This window comes from Cavia porcellus, unplaced genomic scaffold (genome assembly GCF_034190915.1).
Source record: "Cavia porcellus strain 051 isolate PalLab524CR breed Dunkin Hartley unplaced genomic scaffold, mCavPor4.1 scaffold_5, whole genome shotgun sequence".
NCBI classification, from domain to species: Eukaryota; Metazoa; Chordata; class Mammalia; order Rodentia; family Caviidae; genus Cavia; species Cavia porcellus.
This window is the reverse complement of record NW_026947488.1, coordinates 105572506-105600253: the sequence shown is the minus strand read 5'-3', so window position 1 is coordinate 105600253 and position 27748 is coordinate 105572506. Positions and strand designations below refer to the sequence as shown.

At 34.9% G+C, this 27748-nt stretch overlaps 1 long non-coding RNA gene across 1 annotated transcript in view; it reads left to right on the top strand.

The window, feature by feature from the left end:
* Nucleotides 1-699: 699 nt before the first annotated feature.
* Nucleotides 700-27748, top strand: part of LOC100726696 (uncharacterized) — a 136207-nt gene continuing 109158 nt past the window's right edge. The window contains exons 1-2 of the long non-coding RNA XR_010047705.1: nt 700-1147; nt 4379-4529. This is a non-coding gene — a long non-coding RNA (uncharacterized LOC100726696). The remainder of the gene's footprint in view (nt 1148-4378; nt 4530-27748) is intronic.

The window sequence follows — 27748 nt, the reverse complement described above, 5'->3', positions numbered from 1 at the left end:
AAATTTTGCGGTCCACTACCCCCTCCAGCGCTGAACAGAGATACAAGCCGCGCCGCCAAGCCGGAGAGCGCCAGACTGGGTAGAGCTGCGCTGCGCTCGCCCTTCTGCAGCCCTGCGCTCCCGAGAGCCTGGGCCCTGGGGACCCTGGGGGCCCTCTCCAGCAGCGCGCCTAGAGCTCTGGACTTGGGGTGGGTGGTTTCAAAGAGCACCTCTTCCAGCGCGGAAATGGGAAGTGAGGGGGAGTCAAGGTCAGCAGCTGACTCATCTTAAAACGGTCCGCGCTGCAGCTGCAAAATGGGGGCTAAGTGCAGGGACTGAGCGCAGCCTCGGAGACGCCGGGGAGCGGCTCGCACCGCCTGGGTGCAGCGCGGGCGCAGCCGAGTCCGAGGTGCCCGCCTTGCAAGCCGCTGCCAACGCCGCTCAGGCGAGGGCTGAGCACTCAGCTCGCAGCTCCCTCGGACCCTTTGCCGCGCGGCCGCAGCCCCCGCCGGGCTCTCCTCCCAGCGGCCAGAGGAAAGTTCTCGCTGCCCGCCTCTGCTCCGCTGCAGTGCCGCGCCGCCCCGCACAGCGCGCCTCTCAGTCCAGAGAGGCGCTGAGGCGGCCCGATCTGGCCAGACCACCCGGTCGGCCCCGCCCCCATCCCGGCCGCGAATCGGCCGCCCCCGCCCCCTAGGCCCCGCCCCCACACCACAGCCCGAGCTCGCTCCTCCGCGTGCGCTCTGCCGGACCCGAGTGAATAGTCCTCGCGCGGTGGGGACACGGCGGTGAGTGCTTTCCCCTCGCCTCCAGCCTCCAGGAGGTTCCCGGCGCCTCAGGCAGCTGCAGCTTCGAAGCGGCTGCCACCGCACCTGGGCAGCCTGGACCCTCGTGCCCTGCTCCCGAGGCCTTGCGCGGTGGGCGCCCCGGGACACCCCTGCGGGCCGGGTGGAGGAGGAGAAAGTAGAATAAGAGGAAGATGTGGACCAGGATCCCCAACCTCCCCACAACACCTGGCCTCTCCGCTTCCACTTCTTTCACACAAGGAGAGAGGAGCCAGCAAGAGCCATGGGGGGCTGCGAAGTCCGAGAATTTCTTTGGCAATTTGGATTCTTTTTGCCTCTGAGGACAGCTTGGCCGGGCTACTGTAGTCAGGTCTCCAACAACCAAGGTAAGGGACAGGGTCAGAAGCGGGAGGGGGAGGAGGACGGTCCTTCGCGCGCTGGTGTACTCTCGGCCTGCTGCGGGCAGCTTGTCTCGGGTCAGCTTCTCCAGGGCTCACCTTATATGTGTTCCTTCACCTAAACACTCAGTCTGCACTATCCGGGACGGCGGCCCTAGGAGCTATGATTCATGTGTGCACAGATTTCTTTGAATGGGTGCATAAGCATCAGCGGCACGTGAGTCCCTTCACGGGCTAAAGGGCAGACAGACCCCTACGCAGCCTCCGCCAGAGGTCAGACTCCAAGGCACACACACTTAATGGAGATGCCTGCCTCTGGGCTGCTGCACACAACTGGATAAGATGATAGATTTTCCTTGCTGTACCCTGGGGCTTTTGTCAGCCTGGTGCCTGACTCTGGCTCCCTTGCCTGTTCTCACTCAGCCTTCCTTCCACTCTAGATCACAGAATGTAGATTGCTTTGAAATTATTCCTAGACCAGATGCTCACAGATCTGTGTTGTATTTTCTGTTTTGTGAGAGAGGGAGGTAGGTAAATGTTGAGTGTGAATTTTCCAAGTTGTAAATATCCTAGTCAAAAAGGCAGACCACTGTCAGATTTTTAAGGACTTTGTTTCCTTGAGTAAAGTGGTGAGTGTGTGAGGGGAATGAAAAACACAAAATCTTAAAGAGTATTTTCTTTCCTTTTATTTACACAATCTTTATAAAACATTGATTTGAATTTCTGTCATGGGTATTTGGATATTTAAAGATCTACAAAAACATCACCTCTATATTCTAAATCTCATTAAATTAAGTATGGAACAACCATAAAAAGTTTTGCAACCTGTACTTAGTTGGGTGCTCTCACTGCTATGATGACCACCCCTATCTGTGAGGTTTTCTAAAGGCTTTAAATATAAACACCTGTGGTCAGTTAGAGCTGCCATTTAACATACAGCTCATGTGTTTCAGGGCCTTAAATTAATTTGCAGATGTAAAAGTGGAGGTCAGATTACTTGGGATGCTATACTGTAGTATTTATGGGAATAGGAGAAGATTGAGAGAGGGAAAGCGAAACAGTATAGATTTTTTTCGTGTCTGTACAACCATATCATTTTTTTCTAATATTTTATGTAGAATTCAGAATTGCTGTTCATTTTTCACTTATGCAATTAGTATGTTTTTCTAATTATTATGCACCTGACAGAATGCACCTATAAATGCTTGTGTGAATTTGGAAATCATTCATAACCCTTATGATTTTTAAAACATCCTATAAGATGACCATCGTAGTGTCACACTCCTATAGTGCCGTATATGTTCATACCATGTCCCTTGTTTGTTTTCAAGGATAGTTGGTGTTCATAATCGAAGAGGTAGTTAAAGAAAATAGAGGATTATTAAAATAATGTAATTATTTTATTTTTTATGGGAGAAAGCAATTTTTAATACTTGAGACGTCTGACATTTAGATTATTAAGTTTTATATCATTATGAATGATAAAGTGCTGTATTGTTTGATAATCAAGTTTGCTAGAAGTTCTTAACAGTTATTCCCACGTAACAGTTTTTCTAAATATTTAGTACCTGTGAAGCTTGAACAGCCACTCTAGGTACTGGATTTATTAATAGGAACACAACATACATGTGAGTCTCCACAAGTGTCATTCCATTGAAATATTAAAGTATCACTTCTCAGGTAGTTATTTTGAATTTAAAAGCCAACTAATGCTATTTTTAACTTCTCAGGTAATATTTATCTTTTAATGATTTCTCCATGTAATTTAATAATGTTTTACATAAAACAAATATCAAATATATAGTTTATGTTTATAAAGTAGCTGAAGTTCATGTTGAATGAATAGTGCACGATTTTTCATTACTTGAACCGAATTGTTAAATACTATATACTAAAGTTTGTAATTTGTATTAACATACTGAAAACATAAGTTTTGCATAGGAGTACACTTGTATAAAAAATAACTAAAGGTTAAATTCTGATATTCGGGTTCTGCAAAACAAAATTGTAGAGAAAATATAATCATATTTTTATTTGTATATTTTTTGTTTGTCTTCATTTCTTGTTTGCACTACCCCCAGGGCCTTCACACTGAGCTATATCCCCCCCTGCATTATAAAAGTAATGTTTCAAGTAAGGCCTCACTATAAAGTGCTTCTTACAACCTAAATTATAGTGGTTAGAAATTGTGCCTGATAAGTGTAGTTAAGTGTTAAATACTGAAGACATCACATAAATGATTAAGTATCAACCTTTTAGTGTTATTCTTATGAACATTATAGGAATATTTTTAAATTTGCAATTTTATGAATACTTAAAATATCAATTTTTGTACATCTGAAACATGGGGTATTATAAAATTTTATATATACAATGTTGAAAGATTAATGTCATGTTTAAGTTAAATTTCTTGCACAAAAATATCACTAATATTATTATTTTCAAAAGGATATTTTCTATATTTCTACTAATGTTTACTTTTAAAATTTGTTTATGGTGGATAAAATTATGTTATGTGTCTCTTTAAGAACTGTGACAGATTTTTAGTATTGTGTGTATAGTTTTACCAAATTAAGTAAAATCATGGCAGAAAGAGTGTATTAGGCATCTTTACCCCTTTCTTCTAATTCCAGTTTTTATAATTGAGACAGGGTCAAATAAGACAATGAATAAAAAACTGAACTACTCGTTCTTTTAACATGATACTAAGAGTAATGTGACTATAGGAAGGATCTCTTATTTTCCAACTGACTGTAAAGCTGTGTGTTGTATAGTCAAAATAAATCAATTTTACTGTATTACCTGAACCTCCTTGAATCAATCAGAAAGTAATTTTTTTCATAGATCATTTTTCTGAGTGAAAGCATGTGTATTTATATTTCTTATTGCCTTAATTTTCCATATATTTAAAGACAGTATTAATGAGGTGTCTAACTTATTTAAAACTCATATTTTATCTCCTCAAAATCTAGAACATTTTATTTCTGTACTGAGTTCTGAGGTATATGAAATACAGTCTTGCTTCATGTGCAAGGCAACTATGAATATACATGTTATAATATTTGGTAGCCACCAGAGGTCCATTTATTAAAAAATTACTCTGCTTTAGCAAAAATATGTTTAACCCAGTTGATGTGTCTCTCAGTGTGTACCCATGTTTATGAAGACAATTACTTTTTTTTTTTTTTTTTTTTTTTTTTTTTTGTCTTTTTGAGACAGGGTCTCGCTGTGCAGTTCAGGCTGGCCTTGAGCTTACTTTGTAGCCTGGGCTGGTCTCCAACTCACAGCAATCCTCCTGCCACAGCCTCCTGAGTGCTGGGATTACAGGCGTGAGCTGCCATGCCCGGGATGAAGACAATTAATTACATGGGTAATTCATTAAGTCAAGATAGATTTTGAGTGCATAAGTCACACTATATGTCAACAAATCCTAGCAAGTATCTTATTTGTACCCTTCACTCAGCATTTATTGGGGGTATAAACATGGTGGAGATTGATGTATATATTTCAGTAATCAAAATAGTTTGAATTGGTTCAGTGTACATTGTTAGTAATCAAATTCTACACCCACAGAAAGATTAAATTTCTTATATATCTATAGCTATCTATTAAGCTTATGATTTCAATAGATGTCAATGTTTAAATAGACCTTGAATTGAAATTAAGTTGCATTTGCTCTTGCATTATTTTTTGATGAATGTAAAATTTAGGTAGAGAAAAGTGGTAATGCAGGCAGACATGTTTTGTATCATTATGGAGTACAAAAAGTAAATTAATAAAAAATTATAATGGTTGTTTAAATTCTGTGGATGAGCAGTGACACCCCAAACCAGAATGGGAAAGTTGGAAATGTGTGTGCTTTGGGATGATATTTAGCCTCTTTGTTAGGGAAGAGAAAGAAATAAATCTGAGGAGTAGAAAGATGCACATTGAAAGTAGGAGAAACTCCCTGAGCAGTGGAGAAATGAGCTTGAGATATTTGAAGAATTCGGTCCAGGATAAGTAGAATTTACCAAGCAAAGAGAGAGTTACAGAAAGAAAGATTTGAAAGATAATAATCAGATTCTATGAAGGGGAGGGAGAGAAAAAAAAACACTAAGGACTTGAGTATTATCCCAAGAAAATATGAGCTGGGAGATATCCATCAATGAGTAAAATGAGCCATTTTACATTTTAAGAACACCATGACTGGTAAGCAAAGAGATAATTGGGAAAGAGGAGGATGAAGAGTCCTCTGTAGTTAGGAGAGTAGTCATTGTGGCGGCCAGCAAAAATAGCAGATAGACCTGCGCTATGTTTATAGGTAGAATTTATGGGACTATATTGATTCTACAGTGATACTTTGGTTCCCAAAAAAAGCACATGGCAAAATGTTACACATTTGCAAACTCTGCATCAGGTGACAAACACTATCATGACCATCTTTCCCATACAAACACAACATGACCATCTTTTATAAAATCATAGAACAACATAAGTTCGTAAACCAAAGCACCACTATAAATGTATATATTGAATATTTTTTGAATTTTGTTTTTAAGGAACTCAAATAAGTGTTCCATTACTTTAACCATATTATGTAATTTTTGACAATTGAACAGTGTGAAAAGAAGTAAGGGAAGCATACCAATGTAACAAGTGTGGTGGGCTGCTCTCTCATTTTATTCAGTTTAGATTATCATTTAAAACATAGAATAGCAAAGTTTAGCTATTTCAAACAACATAAGAAACAAAGTCCACTCCTATTGGATATGCAAGTGCAATTTGTTGATATTTTCTGGCACCATGGCATTCGTCATGTAGTTATTGTCAGAGTGAATGATTGCACAAGTAGACAGGGACATCTTTAGAAGATAGTTTAGCAGTCCAGTAGGGTGGTTTAACCGATGAACACCAGTAAGCATTTGAGGGTTTGAGAATATACAAGTTTGACTTATCACTGTTAAAAACTAATTTTATTGGAAACAAAAATTGTAAGCAAAATAATACGACATATAAAATAAGCTTTCAGATATTTTCCATTAGTCTTCTTTTCTCTCTGGATTTTTTTAAAGAGAAAAAATAAGTTTTTAGGAAATCTTAAACCTAGTTAATGAAATTTAAAGATAGGTAGTATTATTGGGGACTGAGGCAAGAAAAGAAACTTTTGAACTTTAACTGCACAGCACTAAATTTTATGCAGTTTGAACTTCCTTGACAAGTGATTTACTTATTACTCTGAGTTGCCTTTTGCTAAAATTATATGAAAATAGTATGTAGAAGTATAAAAATGTCCAGCTTATTTCTACAGATTTTCTCACTTTTGTGTTTCAAAATGTTCCAGAAATTTTTTATAATTATCCTTTTTCAATAAAAATTGTGGATTGTTATGGTATGTACAAGTTCTGTGATAAATATTTAGAAGGAAACATTCTTTTAAACATATATATATATACACACACACACACACATATATATATATATATAGATAGATAGATAGATCGATCGATCGATCTGAACTGTGCTGTGTACTAGGCAGTGTACTTCCTATATATAAATATTCAAGGAGAACTTGTCCTCTTGGAATGATCCAGTGCAGAGGTTTCAGCCTGTTTCTGGATCTGGCAGTAAAAATTTCTAAAAATCAAATGTATAATCAGCAAGAAATCTTTAAAAACATGTTTATTGTATGATAACATGTGTTAACACTGTTACACTTTGTGTAACATTTATTTCAATATATCATATATTATTTTGGATTATCTTTTATTCAAAAGTTGAGAAAGTAAGTCATCAGTACCCACATGTAAACAAACTCCATGGTTATCATAATGGCCACTGAGGCTACAATCATGGTTATCTTACTAAGACCATTCTTTAGTCTTGGTTCTCTGTTACTGTTTCATATCTTTAAGTGATTGATATTTACTCTTAGATTACAGCACTTGATTTTTAGAAGAAGGCTATTACAGTAAATGAGCTTGCTTGAGAGAAAATGGAGTAAAGAAATATTACATTTTTGTATACAAGGACTTCATAAGAATCTTATATTAACTTTATTAGATGTTTAATTGTATTAAAATATAGTGAGCAAATATACATTTTCAAAACATACAGTATTTGTTACTACAAAAATATTTCACATATTTTCTGTAGACTAACGGGTGAACATTTGTTGAAGTGATATTAGAATGACCTACTATGGTTGATTTAATAGAGAATAATTTTTAAAATTAATATTCATGTTGAAGGTACAGGTTTAAGTTTCAGACATCAGTGAAACTATGTTTTTACATGAACATCAGAGTGTGTTCTTTCAATCCCTGTTCTGCATAATAGCATATCTGTCCAGTTACTTTTCCAAGTCCTCTAGTTGTTGGCCTTCTGGCAATCTGTACTTGGTGGATTAATTGAAAATCATTTAAAAATTTCAGATAAAAAGGACAAGTTTTGATCATGGGATGTACGAAATATTATAATATGATGGCCTTAGAAAGAACCATTTAATGTGTTATTTATCTATTATAATTTAGATAATCTTGTAATCTGGATCTAACAAAAAGTAGGCACTTTATGCAATTACTTGTGTAAAATTTATTTATGATATTTCTTAGTAACAATAGCATAAGTATATTCTTTCACATGATTCTGATATACACTAATACTTGTATCTTGTACATGAGCCTTGCAGATGGGTATACATTTTTTCAACAGTACATTGAGTGTAATATCTAGTGTAAGGAAAAGCGCTATTATTAATATTAAAATGACACAGGATTTAAAACAAATATATAAAATTATATCTATCTGTGGGCATAGCACTTAAATACATTTTAAACAAGTTAATAAAGAGAAACGTTTTGCTAATTAGAAAACAGAAATGCATTGTGTTATCATGTATTCCAAAATAATTACCTGAACATAATTGCCTCCAAAACTGAGTTAAATTATATCTTAAAGGCACCTTAGTTTTTCTTGTAGACAGATATTTTCAATTTTAATATTGCTGTGAGAACTTAATATTGCTAAAAATAATTACATTTAAATATTTAGAGCACTTATATAGAGGCCTGTAAAGGAGGTATTCAGAGAATTTACATGTTACATAAGGGGATTTTTAAATATAATGTATTGTCTAAGTATCAGCAAACATGAAACATCAGAGAAAATGGAGGTGGAGAAAAAGCTTCATTTTTGCAATATTTTTAAAGTGAGCCTGTTGATTAAAGATTTTCATTGATAATATATATTGAATAAAATGATTAAGACCCTTTGATTTCTCTAAATGTCCATTGAAGAAAATCTTGGTTGGGGGCTAGAGATTTAGCTCAGCGGCATAAGCGCCTGCCTTGCAAGCAGGCAGTCGTGAGTTCAATCTCTGGTACCGATAAAAAGGAAAAAGGCAAAAAAAAAAAAAAAAAAGAAAATCTTGGTTGAATCAGATTTTTCAATATTAAAAATTTATTTTATTTTTCCCTGAAATTAAAGTACACATAAAATCATTTGTCTGGTGAATGCAAGTGAAAATAACTAGTAGGGCTTGTCATTACATGTCTTAACAAATAAGTGAGCAAACTGTTAGATTTCAGTGCATAAATCATAAATCAATTCTATCAGTTTCTGAAATAAAATGTTTTGCTCCCTCCATAATTTGTCAGTATAATGCCTCAAAAAAAATTGAAACAACCAAGATTTTAATACCCAGAAAAGTTTTAGAATACTAGATCATTTCATGGAGGAAGGCAATTGTCACCTTTGCTATTTTTAATGCTCATTTTAATGAAGGAGTGTTTGGAAAGAGACTTTAATTTTGTCTAAACAAAAAGATCAAGAAAACTTGAAAATGTCATTATACATCATTATTTTAATGTGGCTTTTAAAAAGCTGCTCTGTTCCAATTATGTTATTTTATACTATGCTAGAACACACGTAAAGTATAACATTGTCTGATAGTGTTATAATAACTTTATTTTGTCGATTAGAGAACATACGGCTCCTATACTTTATTAAAATAGCAGTTTAGTTTGGTCATTTATTTAATAAAAATTGCAAATGGAAAAACTTGTATTATGTTTGCTAGTTCATAAGCACAAACCTATTGTTGGATGAATCTATTTTTTATTTTTCTACATGCCTAGTATCTAGAAATATAGAAACTTAAGGATTTATTTTATATATTAGCATTCTAAAATTTTAATACATTAATTAGAGCTAAGCAGTATTTTTTCCTAAAAATGATACCAAGGCTTTAAAATCAAATAAAATTTTCAACATGATACTATTGCAGGTTCTCAAATATGTCTTCATTATAATATATACTTACCTCTGGAGTTTTTATTCATTTTTATTTTTTTTTTTTAGAAATCAACACTTTTGTTCTCAGTCTCTTTATAAACTTTCCAGGCTTTTCCAACTAGTTCAAGTTCATGTATTCACTCACTTATTTATTGAATTTATAAATGAAATGCAATATATTGCCATTATGTTTCTTGCTTGGGTTGGGCACAGGAAATATGAAGGTGAACCACTGCCTCTCAACTTCTTTGAGTTTTAAGATTTAGCTTATGGAACTATGTGTCAATGAAATAATTAAAATATGTATGTAAAAAGTATTATTTGAACTGTATAGAGTTATAAAAGTACTGCTGCCAAGGATCTCGGAAGATACAGAGGCACTAAGAATAAATATTCAGTGTATTCATCTCAATCATGTTTGGATATGACTGTGTGGCTACTAGCAATAAAATAAAATCTTCCTCATTCCCACTCAGTGTTACAAAATTGCAGAGATGTACCCAATGTCAGGACGCTACCAGCAATATAGCAAAGATGAAATGAAATATTAAAAAATTCACAAATAACCTTGATTTACACATGAGAAATTACAACGAGTCTCATATTTATCAGGGTTTACTATCATGTATATGTGAAAATTGTGAGAATAAATATGGGTAACTCCTCTGGTCATCTCAATTTTTAAGTAAATTTGATGAGTTTTTCTGCATTGGAACATTAGCACATTCTACATTTAAAGACAAAAATCCAAATGAACAATTCTTACACTGAGCATAGAATGTGTAAGTATGTGTTATGATTTGGCTTCTTATTGAAAGTTTTATTCTCCTTAAAAATATAAAATATAAAAGCAGAAAATTGTATTTTAAAAGGTTATATATGTCCTACTCTATTAATTTATTTTAATATTTAGGTAACTGCAAAATTGACAGAATCTTATGGTTTACTTTTCTATAATTTAAAATATTTCATTGCATTTTTATCTTCTCCTACCATGTAAAATTCTTGCTTTGTTGTAATTTTCTCTTTCTTAAGTTTGTTGATTTTAACAGTGTTTTAGAATTTGGAAATTACTGGTATTCTTTAATATTTGTCTTTGGAAATTAGTTAAGTTACAGTTTGGAAGACCCTGTGTTTTATATTTGAGAATGTTCCTCTAAAAGCATATATAAGTGGAAACCGTGCCAGGACTTTTTATTTCTAAGCAGATAATTCAAATAGCAGATTACCCATGATTAGCTGTTGACATTTAGATTTGCACATTTAGAATGTCAGAAACTATCAATCTAGTTTCTAAATTACAATAATACTCCTATTTTAATGTCCAACATTTTTTGTTCCTCTCTGTTCCCATAAAAAAAGAGTGTAGTTTTTCTAAAATAATTATAATAATTACAGGTCTCTTGGTAACAAATGATGGAAATTTAAAAATTAATTGAAAAATTAGCAATCTTCTGGTAAAGCTGATTAATAAACAGTTTGCATAGATACAACTTTATCGTACATTTTTTACTGATGTATTTGAAATGTAAGATTAACTTTTTCAGTTTAGTTGCTCTCCACTTCTAATTTAAAGTATGAACTTATTCCAGTCCAGTTCAAAGGTGGGGGATATTTTACATGAATTGACTTTTTATTTATATCTGCCAATTGAAACACTTAGAGTTTTCCTTTTATAAGGTTAAATTATTAATATGCAAATTACATGTCACATTAATTCCAACTATTTCTCCCAGTTGACTTTTAATTATTTTTATTGTTTTTTGGATATCAAGATACACTTCAGCCCACCCTAGTGTTTTCTCTTCAGCATTCTTTCCCATCTGAGATTTGTTCTAAAGTGTCATGAATACATTGATGAATAGGAAATGAGAAAATAAAATACCCACTTAGAAATCATGTAAAAGCAGCTTGTGTGCTAATCATAAGCTTCTTGACAAGAGGTCAGTTGTAGAATTGTAAATAATGGACCACAGTCTTAAATGGTGTTTCTTCCCTTGCAATTTAAACCGAAATCATCCAAATCCACTTGTGAGATATTGACATGAGCAGGAATTGGTAATACCTGCCTAGTTATAGGTGGAAGAGAGAGAAGGGGAAAGAGAGGCTTAAGCCTTGGAGGAACAATCAGCACAGATAATAAGACCACATAAAAGTGGATGCAAGTGGCTTTACTGCTGGTGTTCTTGAATCTTAAACATCCCCACATGCACAGTCATTAATATTTCCCAGTTCAGAGAAAAATCCTAACTAGAAAAAGTTAGAACATAGCTGAAATTGGGTTGAGAATTTGAGAGTTCAGGATCAATCTCCTGGTGAAAGAAAATGTCATTCTTCAGCACTTAAGACATTGAAGGAAGAATTTACTTTTCTTTTGTTCTGTTTTGTTTTGTTTTGTAGTACCAGGTATCACACCTAGGAGGCCTCTATGCCTGAGCTACACCTGCATCTGTTTTTACTTCCATTTTGGGATAGTTGCCCAGGCAGTCTTTCTTCCTCAGCCTGCTAGTAGCTGGAATTACAGGTGTGCACTCCTGGACCCAGATGAAAGTTGCAGTTTTATCTTTATTGAATTTTTTCTCAGTTAGTTTTGTTTGGTTGGTTTTAGGGTCTTCTGCATATCAAATTATAAATCTGTCAGTTTTATGCAGTTTTTAATGTGTAAGGACTTTTGCTTATTCTTTTAATTGTATTTTCTACATAAGTTATGGCTTCAGGTTAATACATTATGCCTCAGAGGATATCCTGATAGCAAACATTTCTTTCAAAAAACGTAAAGTGTAGAGAAAGGGATTAAGTAGAATGTTGAAAAATGTTCCTGCACTTGGATCTGTTACTTTCACTATATAAATTCAAGGGAAATGGCAACAAAAAGATTGGCCAAGATTTATATACAGGGATTTTCTTTTCAGCCTTATTTTAAACTGGAATAATTGGAATCAAAGTAAATGTACTCAAATAGGAAAGTCTTAGTGAGAAATCTTCCTTTATTTGAAGAAAAAATATTTTGAATTAAGATAAGTGCATCAATAGAAATGTCCAAATTCCTTGTGAGGTAAATGGAAGCACTTGGTTTGTAATTAAGAACATAAGAGGTGATACATGTAAGCAATGAAAGAAGAAACAATCTGATGGAGATTTGGGGACTAGCATGGCTCCAGAGAGGGTTTGAAAATGACCATGATAATTCCAGTTGTGGATGTTTTGGAGACTGTAATGTTAACTCTTTTCCTCACCATATTGACCTCGAAAATCGCATCAATCTGATATATACTCTGTACCATAGAAAACAGAAGAAAACATTCTCTGAAGAAAGGTCTATTGATTACCCTCCACACAAACCCAACAAAACCCTTAACTATATTAGAGCTTTCGTAAGGTGAAGTTCCATAAGGACTTTCTCTGTCTTTGTAGGGTATTTAGCATTAGCAGCTGGTTCAGGAATTCTGTTCCCATCTTGAGCTGAAGTTCCATCCCTTTCTAAACAGGTAACATGGATCTACCTAGTGGGACGGAAGCTCCACAGCAGATTCACAGAGAGAAAGGAAAACAGGTCAGAAAGTAGATGCTTATATCATCTCATCAACAAGTGCTAAACCCAGACTCTTACTGGCTGTGTTTTGGAACTTGGAAATTATCCCAGCCCAACTCTATCATGGTTGTAAAAGAGAAAACAGAGGCTTGCTGACAAAGTACATTATACTTCTTAAAGGACAGCTAATTGTCATTTATTCATGAAAACTATTTAGTAGTTTCACTTAAGTTATGAGATCCCTTTTCTAAAATTTAATGGAGATAGAAAAAGATTCTTGATTTTGTATTTGGCAGACTTACATAAAAGGGAGTAAACCTCCACATGGTACAGAAAAAAGGAGTAAAATTGGGTATAATTCTTATTTTATAGATAAAGAAATTAGGGCATAGAGAATCAGCAAATCACAGAACCAGAAAAGTGAAGACTGAAATTCTAGACACTTTATTTTTTGTCAAGATCTGTGTTCTCAACCACTGAACAAGCGGCCTGTCTTATACGATTGTGTTAGCTGGTGTGATTGATTTGGTGTGTAAGCTCATTACACTCAGAAAAGAAGACCTAGTTAGTTGCTTATTCTGTTTTTTGGTACTACTATAATCTTAAATATTGTTATTCTACAGTTAATGAGTATTTCTCCTTAAAATGAAGTGTATAGACACCCATAGAAGAAGCGATATCTTTCCGTGGCAAGTAAACATAGAAGCAGTTTCTGCTCCTGCCTACCCTGTTATTCTCAAACTTACTATTTGAAGATTTAAATTAATTAAATAAGTATAAATGAGTGTCATGCATAGAAAGTTAGATTAAGTTTCATATATCAATTGTAAGTTATTGATTATTTATAAATTTTAAAAAATACCCTCTCTGGCTATTTCTGCAGTCCTATAACTTTTCAGCAGTTGCTTGTATTCAACTCATAGCATCTGTCTACATACATGTGTGCACACAAACACATACATACTCTGAAACACTGCTATTTGCCCTAGAAAAGTTAAATTGCTTTTTTACATAAGTGCAGGGGTTCATGTTATTCTGTGTACCTCACTTTATTGCTATCTTGAACTATAAAGAATGCATACCTTTTTACTTTTTCAACTGCGGTTAAGGTGATATTGCATTATGCTTTCAAATATAACATTGCATGGCGGACAGATAACAGCAACTACCGGAGGCTCTCTGAAAGACTTGGCTCAGAAGCCAGGAATGGTGTGGACTAAGGAGACATAAGCAGGTGGAGATATGCTCTGCTGACTCAGGAACGAACTTGACTGGGAGAAACCAATTTGGAATGCTGTCCTGGTGCTAAAACAGGAACAGAAAAGCCTCGGTGTGGAGGCTGGACCCTGCGCCATTGGAAGCAGCGATTTGGGTTTCCTGCCGCGTGGCTGCTGGCTGCCTCTACAGCAGCTCGGCAAGGAGAGAGACGCACGGAAGCTCTGAGAATGGCAATCTGCGAACGGCAGGGAGGCATGCACTGACTTCTGGTGAGGTGAGTGAGAGAAACTGTCACTCTACCACAGTTTGACTCCAGCGGAGGACTTTCTGGGCCCGAGCAGTCCTGCGGGAGCAGGGCGCGGTAGTGACTCCAGCCACACATCCCCCTCTCAGGCGGGATTGGTGAAAAGTGCCTGGCCTGCATGACGCTGCTGGCGGACCCGGTAGGCTGGCCCAACCCAGATCCCAGAGCCTGAAGGTGGACGGGAGGGGAGACGCATAGGCTGCCTGGTCCATAACTCCCTGGTGCACAGCAGTGAGTGGGAACACCTAACCAGCGCAATTCGATCGGGCTGTGGCTGACTGGGAGAGAAACTGGGCCTCTTATATAAGCTTGCATATATAAGGAACAGAGAATATGGGAAGAGGCAGCAATAAGAAAGGCTGCTCGGCCCCCAGTTCTGAGAGACAGGCAATAGCAGACACCACACCAATAGACATAAAGCGCCATATAGAGAGCCTCATAGACCAATTCAGGAATGAAGTTATCAATGACCTGAAGCTAGAAGTATGCAGAGTAGTTAGAGAAATGCTAAGCACCACCCAAGAAAAAACAGATGGTGGAATGGAAGAACAGAAAAAGAGGGGAGAATTGTTTGATGGAGAAAACAGAGAAAGCGTAGAATACATGAAGCAGGTTCAAAAGGACTACCAAGATACTAAGAAGTCTATCAAAGACTGGCATAACAGCTTGAAAGAACATAAGGACAGACTATCTGAACTGGAGGGCAGACTTGTAATATGGGAGAATGAAATGAAAAACTTCTTAAAAATAACAAAGAAACAAACAGCAATAATACAAAGACAAGAAGATGATAAGAGGATCCATAACTTAAGGATTAAGAACATAAAAGAAGAAGTAGGGACACAAACAAGTGAACTACAAAAGCTACTCACAGAAATAATCCAGGAGAATTTTCCTAATTTAGCAAAAGGTAAAGATACTCAGATGTATGAGGCATACAGGACCCCAGCTACCTACAACCCAAACAGAGCAACACCCAGGCATATAATAATAAAAATTCCAGAAATTTGATACAAGAACAGAATATTAAAAGCTGTCAGAGACCAGAAACAGACCACTTACAAGGGAACACCCATCAGAATTACAGCAGATTTCTCTGCACAAACCATCAAATCACGAAGACCATGGGGGGAAATAATTCAAACTTTGAAAGATAATAATCTCCAGCCAAGATTGAGATATCCTGCACAACTGTCCCAGGAAATTGATGGAAAACAAGGTGCTTCCAGGATAAAGAGGAACTGGGGGAATTTGCGACCACCAGTTCAACTCTACAGAGAGTATTGCAGGATATTCTAAAAAAAGAATAATACAAAGAATCCCGAAATAGTGGCGGGGAGGCCACAACGAATGGAGCAGAGAACAAAATGAAGAAAACAAACTGACAGCTACTGACAGAAAAAGAGCTCAACCGAAATGAGGCAGAGAAGATTGGATGATAGGAACAGCTATTTTGGAGAAAATGACATCTTAATAGGTAATACTGATTTAGTATCATCTTGTTTTGAAGTCTCATCTAGCTTTTGTCCTTCTGTCTCCAATGGTCTAAATAGGTTGTATCTTATTGGATTTTGTTATGTACGATAGTATAAGCAAAAACCTTTTAAAGACAAGGAGATTATACAGAAACCATTGTTCATTTTCTGTTAGTCGATTCTAAATACTCTGTAATGCTGTCATTCTCTTAAATGGTTTTACATTGTTTTGATATACTTAATGCTACAGTATACGAAGTTGTACTCAAGGATTTCAAAGAAAGAGACAATATGCTAACTACTTTTAGGTTAGGATTATCTGGTAGTGAAACACTATTCTGCTTAAATGGTTATGTTTTGATCTGCTCTGTTTCATTGTTATGCCCTCTTTTATCTCAATCTCCACTCCATTATTTACTTTTTTATCTTTATCCTTTTAATTAAAGGAAAAAAATAGCAGGATATATTATAGTAACCCACTTTGACTTTCCATTACCTTGATTTAAAGCCCTGTATTACTCTCACCATCTGGTTTTTAACTGATGTTCCCCTATTCTGTTTTGCTGGATAGTCTCAGGTTCCAAAGTTTAGGCATCAGATGTGAAGATAATGAGATTCATTATAACGCCCATTCTCGTTGACTTTTATCTACTTTTGAAGACCTACAATGTCTCCAATGTTTTGGTTTTGTCGGCTTTATTCTTTACTGTTTTGTTCGATTGTATTATAACTAACGATATAGGCAATTCTATTAGAGATAGTGGGAGGCATTATGGTAACCATTGTTGATCACCTTGTATTATGTTTTTACATTATCTATTATGTCCACCCTTTTGACTTGACCGATTCTGTTCTGTTATGTCACATTTGGTTTTACTCTCTTCCAAAAAAGTAATAAGAACCGTGGGAGCAATGATACCCAAAATGTGTAATAGTCATGGTACAAAAGAGAGGAAAAGAAAGTGCTCCAAACTATATAACTGCATGTATAGTTAAGTGTATAAGATAGAAAATGATATCACAGAGTTTTATTGGATCAATGAACAGAACTGTTTGCAGTATCATTGATGGAATGTCCACTTTACAAGCTTTAATTTTGTGACTTGAACAATTATTTCTAAGATGCCAATATGTAATCCATTAACTAGTGATTTCCTACTGTTCATTTTTTTTCTGTAAATCTGTATAACTTGTACCGTTTCCCTGCTTTTTTTTCTTTTCTCCTTAAATAAAATTTAAAAAAAAAACAAATATAACATTGCTTGAAGCAATGTTAAATCCGTCCTAACGTAAAAATAAAGGGATGGTATACAGTGTTGTTTTTATGGAGGACTTTTTCTCTGAAAAACATGAACACATTTTATAGTCAGCAGTCTCTCCCATTAAAGGCATTCATAAATATGTATCTCTGGGTCATGGAGAGTGTGATACACTCGGAAAAATAAAGAAAAAGACCAAATGATTTTCAACTGTACATATTAATTCTAAAGCTACACTTTATCTTTTCTTGATCCCACCTCTCCAAAGTAAGGAAGGAGCATAAATTACAGTACTTATTTTACTAATAGAATTTGTATGGACATTAAATGGTTGACAAGGTGACAGGGTAATGTAGTAACCACAAAGGAAAAAGAAAGCCACTTGTAAGCCTGTTAGGATTGTGTATTTATAAATGGGAAGAATTTCAAGAAAATCCTAGAATTTTAAAATGCAAATATTTTAATAATTATTCCTTTACTGATGTCTTAAAACATCTACTAGCATCAAAACTGTTCAAAATAAGTAATGCTGGCCTGTTTTAAAGAATAAATATTTCTTTAGAAAAATATTATAAAGAATTGCTTTTCATAGATTATGTGTCCCTTTTGTATTGTAAACTAAAAATTGTTGATTATGATTGTAAGGAGGATGGTCCACTTGAATCTATTTTATTCATATAGTTTTGTGGCATTGTAGACATTGAGTGTATACCTTTATTCATTATTTCTTTTTACACATTTGTCTTGATATTTCAAAGCTAGGCACTACATAGGGCATCTTGATTAATGAACATTGTTTTAATTTAGGTACCTAATGAGAAACCTCACCATTTGAACCAAACCTGATCCTCTTCTATATTGGGTCCCCTCACCTAATATAAAACTAGCATAGCAATTAACAAGTCTTAGTTTGGACAAGAATGGCTTTAAACTTGTTTAAATGACAGATCCTTGAGGTATAGGCCAATTGTTTGGATTTAGTGTATTTGAGATAATGTTTAGTTCTGTTAATTTTTCATAAGCACCCTACATGGTTTAGGTGTAAGTGTTTAAGACATTCTAGTCAACCTGCCTTGGAGCCAATTGATTATGGACTGAAACTTCCACAAACAGTGAGCTTCCTTCTTTCCTTAAAAACAGAAAAGAAAAAGTAATCCTAGTTGGAGGTCCCACCCCAAACCATTTGAATTCTTTACAGGCAATAGGAATTGAAACTATGTAACCTAAACAACAAAGAAATTGATTTATAAGACAATTGGATAGCACAAAAAATAGAAGATTTCCAGAGAACCGCCTTTGGCAAGTATGAGAACCGGACAGCCCCTGGAATTAATTCTTAATCTCACTGGGCAGAATTAATTTCAATCACTTACTGTCCTTATATTTATCAACAGAAAATCTGTTCTGCAAGAGGAAATATGATGGATCTTGATTAAGTCACAGGCTTCAGAAGCATAAGAAGGATAGTGCCCTGTGACAAACAACTTTACAAAGATTGGACTTGACATGGGTCAAGTAATTCTTTAAAAATACCATCTCTAGTGGGATGGATAATCAGTGGCCCCAAACTCAGCTTATGTCTAATCACTTATCATCAGATAACTTATTGCAGAATTTTATTATCTTAAAAATAAGTAAACATAAGAAGTAGGCAATATAATTTTGCCTGCTTAAGACTGTGTAGAAATTCCTGGTTGAGCTCAAGGAGAGAGGTATCATTTTTGGCTCCTAGGTCAATAGAATGTTAGCAATGTAGAAGTACATACAATAAAATCTTGAAGCCAACTTTTCAAAAGGATAAAATACATTTGATTGTCTTCAAGTACAGTTTGAAATGTCTTTTGTCATAATAAGGCTATTATTCTGTAGCATAGAAGAAGAGAGAATATAGAAAAGACACCACCTAATTTTTCTTTCAAAAGTAACTTTTAGTGAACTGGTTTATGTGGTTTCAAAACTTTCAGTGCATTCAAAATATTAATCTGTTATTTCTGTGTGGTTACTTTATTAGAGAAAACTTGTACTGTCACATATTTTGGTTGGTGTTGACCTAACTTTGACACACAATTATTGTGCTATCAAAACAGATTACTAAACTGTAGAACAAAACAAATATACTTATAATATTTATATTTTTAAAATAGTAACTGGCATTTTAAGAAACTTGAATTCTAAGAATTTCAATATTTTGCTAATAAAAATTATAAAGAGATTTTTTTCCCTATGGGCCACTTTCCCAGAAATAACTTCCTACATGAAGTAGTGTAAACCAAGATTTCTTTTGAGTGCTTCTTTTTGTTGGCACCATTGTTAGTATTTCAGTTATTCAATCTAAGTCTTTAAAGTGAATACTCATGTTTATTTCATAGGTTAAGAAATCGGGACACAGCAAAATAGATAAGTTGGCCCAATTTTAACATTTATTTGTCAAGCAGTTGAGTTGTGTAATTTTGAAATTATATACTGATCCCCAGTACTTCAGAATCTGACTTTATTTATAGGTCATTGCAGATGTAATTAGAAAACATTAGTCATACTGGAATAATGTCGGTTCCCTCATGCAGTATGTCTGATGTCCTTGTGAAAAGAACTTTTGGCACTCATATGTACACAAGGAGAATGCTAGGTGAAAATGAAGACATTTGTTGGAGTAATGTGACTACAAACCAAGAACTGCCACGTTGCCAGTAGGCCATCTGAGGATAGAAGAGAGGCTCTCCATCAGAGCCTCCACAAGAACCAAGTCCTGCAACAGCTCTGGCTCAGAATTCTAGAATCTATAATTGCGAAGAAATCAGTTTCTGTTATTCTAAACCAACCAGTTTGTGATAATTTATTAAGGCAAGAAAATACAGGAAGGATTTAGATCTTAGGCATTATAGATCTCTAGCTTGTCTTTTTTAATGAACACATTATATTGTTTATCTGGATTTAGGAAAATAAGAGTACATTCAGTATCATTTAGGTCATGAATGAAATCTAATTTAAGGGAATTAATTCAATCTAAGAATTAATGGCATTGTTTTTCCTAGTAGTTGAAGTGCCTCTTTAAAAAGTTGTGTGAGAAAGGAATCTAAAATACAAGTTAAGCATCTTATTCTGAAATGCTTTGCACCAAAGCATTCTTGATTTTGGATTTTTATTGGTTTTGGAATGTTTGTTCATATATAATGGAATATTTTGAGACTGGAATCTAAGTTCGCACATGAAATGCATTTATATTTTATCTCCATGTTGTATACATAACCTGAGGGTAATTTTGTGCAGTGTAGTCTATGTTCTTGCATTCTGAGTCACATCACATGAGATTGCATGTGGGACCTACCATTTGTGATATTGTGTCCGTCCTCAAAATGATCAGATTTTGGATTTTCAGCTTATATATGCTCAATCCACTGTACTTTCTTTTGTGATTCATGTTCCTAGAACAAAAATAACAGAAATACAACATGAATAGAAACAGTTGGAGAACATAATGATCTTGGAATGTACCTATCATTTATAAACTATATGTTAACCTATACTTACTTAAATGTCAGAAAACATGTATCTCCCTTAATAATCTCTGGACAGTCATGTAGATATTCACTGTTTCTGTTTGGATGAGGACTATTTAAAAATCTGTCATTTTCCAAAGACATACATTTTGAATAGAACCAGGCTTTGAATACTAGTGCATTAAGCAGGAAAAATGTAAAAGAAAAGCATTCTTTTCATTACATAGAGACTGTGATACAGAATGTGCCAGGCCTTTTGTCCATGGCCTTTTCTAGTTAAAACAGACGGCTGCAGAATAAAGGAAAACCTGGTGTTTTTTGTTTAAAATAAAAAGAATGAAAGACAAAATGAAAAAGGAGAGTTAGAAGTAGGAATTACTAGGAAGATATGCAACTCTGTGTATTAGAAGCTCTAATGAAACACTGGGGATGTCAGGGTTGTTCTGAATTTCCAAAGATAACTAAAAGCCTAAAAGTCCTGATTTTTTTTCCTTCTAGCTGTATTAATTGATTAAAGATGAATTAAGGAGAAATTTTTCTTAGATTCCACAGAGGAAGTACTGATTTATAAAGCAGAGAAAGCTTACTGTTAAATTTTGGTCAGTGAAGCCCTTGATTTGTATCTTCTAATATTTCTTTAATTTTTAAAGTCATCTGAGAGCTGCATAGTGAAATAGGCCTGGGACTGAGTCCCAATTCTGTGCCTTATTAGGTGTTCCTTGTATAATGACCTAATATTTTTGTCCTGTTTTTATAATGTATAAAATTGCAAAAAGGACACTATTCACTTTTGAAGATTCATAGGTTGGAAATATATAGAAGTGCCTGGATGCACAACAGTCACTATAATACAGTATCTCACCTTAATGGGATTATTGCTATGTTTGAAGCACTTGGTATATATTTCATATCCAAATTAAGAACTAGTTCATATTATTCCAGTTCAGCAACTGAAAAGTGTAAGGCATACATGCTTTGAATAATTTGGTGAAGTCACACATTAGTAAGTTACCTATAGATTGGGGAATCAGTGCTAGATTCTTACCTTGCAATTTATTAACACAGCTAGCATTTATTAAAGATACTATACTTGGTTCTGTATTTGGGATCTCTCTCTCTCTCTCTTCTGTCTCTCTCTCTGTCTCTCTCTCTGTCTGTCATTAGGCTACGAGTAGTTACAATCATTTCAGACAGAGGAGAATGAAGCACAAGGGCATCAGGAGAACCTGTGATAGAATGTTGAGGACAGAGTGGTAAATGGCTGGGACAGGTGGAGATCAAGGAGTGAGACAGAAAATTCAGGAAGAGACCTGGCTTGAGTCAAGACTTGATAGTATTGAATGGTATGCTAAGTCCTCTACCCTGATAGCCAGAAGTTCTCAGTCACTTTGGGGATCTTTGAAAAAATAACCATTGTTAGGTACAGTCCAGATGTACCACTGTATTTCGAAAATTTACTCATTATTTTAAAAATGTTATTAAGTATATAGTAGGCACTTAATAAATATTGATTTACCTTAAAAGTAATCCTTTGTTGGTTGTTAGTCATCTCAAAAATTTTTAATTATTTCAGTGACATGAAGGGGGAATTTATTTTTGTTACTGAGACTCCACTCTGTGGGGACTATACTACAATCCCCAAAATATTAAAGAGTTATAGTGATATGTATTGATGATTCACTGATAAATATCCAGAAGATCAGTCATTTGTTGAGCAAAATGTGTGTATTGCTTTCCCATCTTCCATGTTGCCCTAATGAAAGTCACATTGATTTTTTTCTCATGACCTTGAATTTGACAGCTTAGTTATTTATTTCCACTTCCAATATAAAATGAGCATATTACCTGTTTTTTTTTGATGATGCTTCATACAGATATAAGTGTTTCATTAGTGCCTCAAAGATAATAAAATTCTTTAAAAAGTGTTATCAAGAATATGAAATTTAAAGTACATGATTCCAAGGTTAATTAAAAAAACAAAAAGGATGAGAATGATAAAGAGGAAGAGAAAAATTCAGATACTAGAAAGAAAGAATGAACCCACTCACCCACAAACTGAAAGTCAGTTATATTGATCTTTAATATAAATTATGTGTTGACATCATATTGACCTAAGTATAAACTACTTTAATTCAATTATTACAACTTGCTTTGCTTTGATATCACCAAAATATGTTCATGTATGGTTTCTAATATGTGTATTATTATATACACCAAATTGTTAATTCTTCAAATTCTTAGTTGTGTGTACCAAATTCTATAGTAAATAAAGGTCTTAACGGTAAAAAAAAAAAAAAAAGTTTACATTTTTATTAGAAAAGTTTTCTTAGCAATGCTGTGTTAATTTTAAAAACTTACTATTAAAACATAAATTGCATTTACCTTTATATGATACAGTTTAAGCATTTTGACTATTTTGGATCTTTTGTCATAGCAAGATGCTAATGATTGATGTTTCAACTGTTTTTTCCAGTAAGATAGTGCTTTCTTTGTATTTGCTATTGAATGAGTGACTTGGACAATTGTTGTATAATATTAAAGGCAGATAGAAAGCCAGAGATCAGCATAAGTGTGATTTATAATTGAGTAAAATGAGACCAAGGAATATTAAGTGTCTTCACAGTAGTCACTTAGCCATTGTTGGCATTTTACAATCTCTACAAGAACACTGAATTATATGAATTTACTTACATGTGTATTACACTTTATATGTGACAGAGAATGAATTTTCATTGAAATCAATGAAGTCAGTTCATTTTACCAATAACAGTTTAGTGGCTTATGACAAGTCATTTAATTATCTCACTTCTCTAACAAATGTGATAGGATAAATCTTGTCCTGTCATTTGTAAGTGAAGGTGCATAATTTTTACAGGGAAATTATACACAAATATCAAAATTTCACTATATTAAAAATAAGTGTCAATAATTATTTCTCACAGTACTTATATAAACTCTGTCATGCTGTCTGTGATAAAGGTAAATTATATGAAATGAACATTGAAATACAGTGTACAGACAGAATGTTTTGTTAAACTTTATCACTGTGTGAGCTATGCGGTACTTTCAAGTAGCTTTCATTTGCCTCAAATTTCCCCCAGAACAGGATAGTCAAATAGTACTTCTGTAATTCTCTCAATTTTCAAAGTTGCTTTGCTCAGTAATTTTACTAATGAATGCAGAGTATTGAGCAAAATCTTTTAGGCCGGTAATAAACCAAATTCTACTAATTCATTAAAATAATAGGAAAACGTAAGAAGAAGCTTAGAGGAAAAAAAATAACCTTTTTCTCAGGCAGGAAACAAACAGACTAATTAGACTTACTCTGATCTTTTTGTGGCCTGGAGCAAATATTTTAATCTCTTGGAGCCACCATTTCCACCTTGGTAAAATGCTGGTAATCCTTAATGATTCTGTTTTACAGGATTTTAATAGCATTGGAATATTCTTTGTCAAAATGTTTTGAAAATTGTGAAGTACCTCACAATTGCATTATTTCATTTGGTTTCCCAGCAGTGCCGGAACATCTTCACACATTGTTGATCAAATCATTTAATCATTCATTCCACATTTACTGAACAAACATTAATTGAATTCCAGAGGCTGTGATTCATGTTAGCATTAAACATCAAGCCATTCTGCCTCCTTGAGTCAAAAAAAAAAAAAAAAAAAAAAAAAAAAGGAAAGAAAAGAAAAAGGAAAAGAAAGAAAAGAAAAGAGATGTGAGCCAGAAGGGCAGGCAAGCTGGATTGCACTGTGAACACATTACCCAGACAGTGAGCATTGGTTTGTGCTTTCAGGATAAATAATCTGATCTTGTGTTACCAAATTTAAATAGGGCAGAAAGGGAAAAGGAAGTCTGCCTTTTAAATTGATTACACTCACTAATTCCTCCTTTCCATGATAGGAGGTAAATGTCATTATTGTGTCCCCTTTTGTAACTGAGGAAAGTGAGTCAGACAGTGGTTAAATCATTTGCAAGGAAATGCAGATGAAATAAGAGCATAGAAAGAAGAGCATACTATGTATTCCTCATTCTTCTGTTACTGGAAGAAATGCTTGACACAGTTTAAAGGAAAAAAAAAAACCTCAACAGTTTTGGTTTACAGTTTCAGAGGTTTCAGTCCATGGTTGACCACTGTTTGCAGAGCAGAACCATCATGATGGAAGGGTGTGGAAGGAGAGGGCTGCTTCCTCTGTGGCAGCCAGGAAACAGAATGAGGCAAGAGCCATAGACATGAGGCCGCGTACCAGATGCAGGCCCTAATCACTGGCAAGTGTACTGTTCTTGTTTTTTTTTCTCATAATTTTTATTTTAAAGGGATCAAAACCAAGGAAAATAAACTAGAATAAAGCCAATTAAAACAGTGTAAGGGATACAATTTCAAAATAAAATAGTAAGAAATCAACAGCAGTTACCATAATGCCTCTTACTGTTTTCAAAACAATTACCTATAACTTCAGATATACTCAAACAAAAGAAAACAAAATAGAACCAATGAAAACAAACCAATGAACACAATAAAGTATTTCAAGCTAATAGTACATCCAAAATAGCTACCATAATATGTCTTGTTATCGTTGAAATAGCTGCCCATGCCATCAGATACAATAAAATCAAACAAGATAAAACCAAACAAAATAATGAAAATGATGCAGGACTTAGACAATGATAATAGGGAATTGGCCATGGCTACTGCCTTCAGAAGGAGATGCCCCATAGATACTACATTGTGTATTGTTATCTTCTGAAAAGATGATCAGATTACTGGCTTTAGGTCTGTAAGTCATTGAAATACTGAACACTACAAGCATTAAGTTATATTTTACCTCAGTAGCTATCATCACATCCTGTATTTCTTTGGATCAGCAGGTTGCTTATGAAGGGGGGGCAGGGGAAAACATTGACTCTCCTTGTCTCCCTGCCCACATACCAGAAGGGGCTGGCATCTAGTTCGCCTTGCAGTGACCACATATGGCACTGACTCACAAGAAGGGCTTGGTTCCTTATTGGCTTCTTGTTCCCTTCCCCCATGCTCTGTAAATGGTGCCGAGTCACAGGAAAGGGCTGGCATCTGGTTCTCCCCACAGTGGTCTGCACACGGTGCTGACTTGCAGGGAGAGCTTGGCTTCTTGTTCTAGTATACTGCTCTAAACATCTCTCAAACCAGTCAAGTTGAAAGTCATGATTAGCTTTTACATACTGGGGCATCTAAACTGGCCAAAAAGGGAGGAAATAAAGGTTGTAAAGGTCTGGAGTTGGAGATGAATTGCTATGGCATCATATAGTAAATATGTCCTGCACATTCAAACCTTCATGCATGGAAATAGCCTTTTAAATTAAAAAGTTCAAATTTCGTGAACAGTGAAGAAAATTATAGCCTAGTTATTGTAATGCAGTATGTTAATTATTTGCTTGTAAGAATATGCACAGGATGAAGAAGTATAGGGTGACTTACTTTCTGTGTGGAGGAGTCCACAGAAGTTTTCTACAGGAGATAATGTGTGTGCAGAGACTTGGATGACATTGTTCATGAGAGCCAGTTCATTGTTCAGAAAGCCAGCAGAAAAGGACTTTTCCGAATGATTCAAAGAAATACTAACAGTGAAAGAGGTTGGTGATTCTTTGAAAGTACAACTAATTTGGTATAGTTTTCTTATGGAGGGGCAAGAAGGATTGGAGATAGGACAGCAATTGAAAAATGAGGGAATCCTGAGAAGCCTTTTTGGTCAGCATGCTTCAATAATATTGTGCTTTTGGATTCCTTTTATTCTAATAAGATGTCTTCATTACTTTTAAATAACAGCTTATCTAATGTTGGTGCATGATAGTTTTAGATAAAGACATGATTACTGTAAAGAGGAAATCAAAATATGATGTTTCATTTTTTTATTTCAGAAATAATAGTTTTAAATGAACTAAGTAATACATAGAATTTTCTATAATTCCTATGTACATTTTGTCAGTTAAAATGTTTCTACTTTATATTAATATTAATGTTTTAATATTTCAAATTTGGACTAAACTCAATGGCCTGTGTTTATGGTGTTCATATCTATTTCTAAGTGATGAAATTAATGAAGTTTCAGGTGTTTATCTGAGAATAACATATTTTGGTATTGAAATCCATTCCCACCAAATAAGTGGTTAATACTGCCTTTACTGTACTTTATCTTTTTAATGTGACTTTATATTTGCTAGTTTTCATGATTCATACTTTAATTAGTGGCCATTTGTGGATGGATTTGTAGTATTGTGTGACTGAGATCATTTTCACCCAGCCCCTTGGTTCCTAACAGAGACAGGCTGCCTGAGAACTCACTTTATCTGATTTGCAGGCTGTGGCCTCCATGTTAAAGGAAAACTTTAGATTCTTTTTATGATTGTATTTAAAAACTATAAATTAAAATTCAAAATGAGAAGGATTTTTTTAAGTTATAAATTTAATTTTCAGTGTTCTCTAGAGACACAAGGGTCTTGGAGAACCATTGCTAAAATTAATTAGAAAAAATAATAGATTTTAGAAAATAAGAGTGTAACGTAATTCATATTTTATAATGCCTTTGCCACAGGCTGTGGAGACTAGGGTCAGAGATGCCAGTTAAAAATAGTTGTGGTAGACTAGGATAAGAAAACAAAGATTTCTGAGAAACTCTTAAGCTTGATTAAGATCTGGTAGCTTGGTATAGTAATTGTTGGGTAGGTTGTTTTTATTCCAGACTCTTAGGAATTTGTGATCAAAGCAAAAGCCTATTGTCATGTTTTTGGGAAAAGGAGAATTAACTCAAATTTATTTATTAAAGTGATTATTCTAGGGGATAGGAGTATAGCTTAGTGGCAAAGTGCCTACTTGGCAAGTGTGAGGTCATGAGTTTGATTCCAGTACCAAAAAAAAAAAGTTTATTGTCGCAGCAAGATGACAAACAGTGGTTGGAAAGGGCAGCAGTTGACAAACAGGGATGAGTTAGGACATTACTGTCATTATCAATGAGTGACACTCTGCCAAGAATTTGCAGTGATTTAGAATAA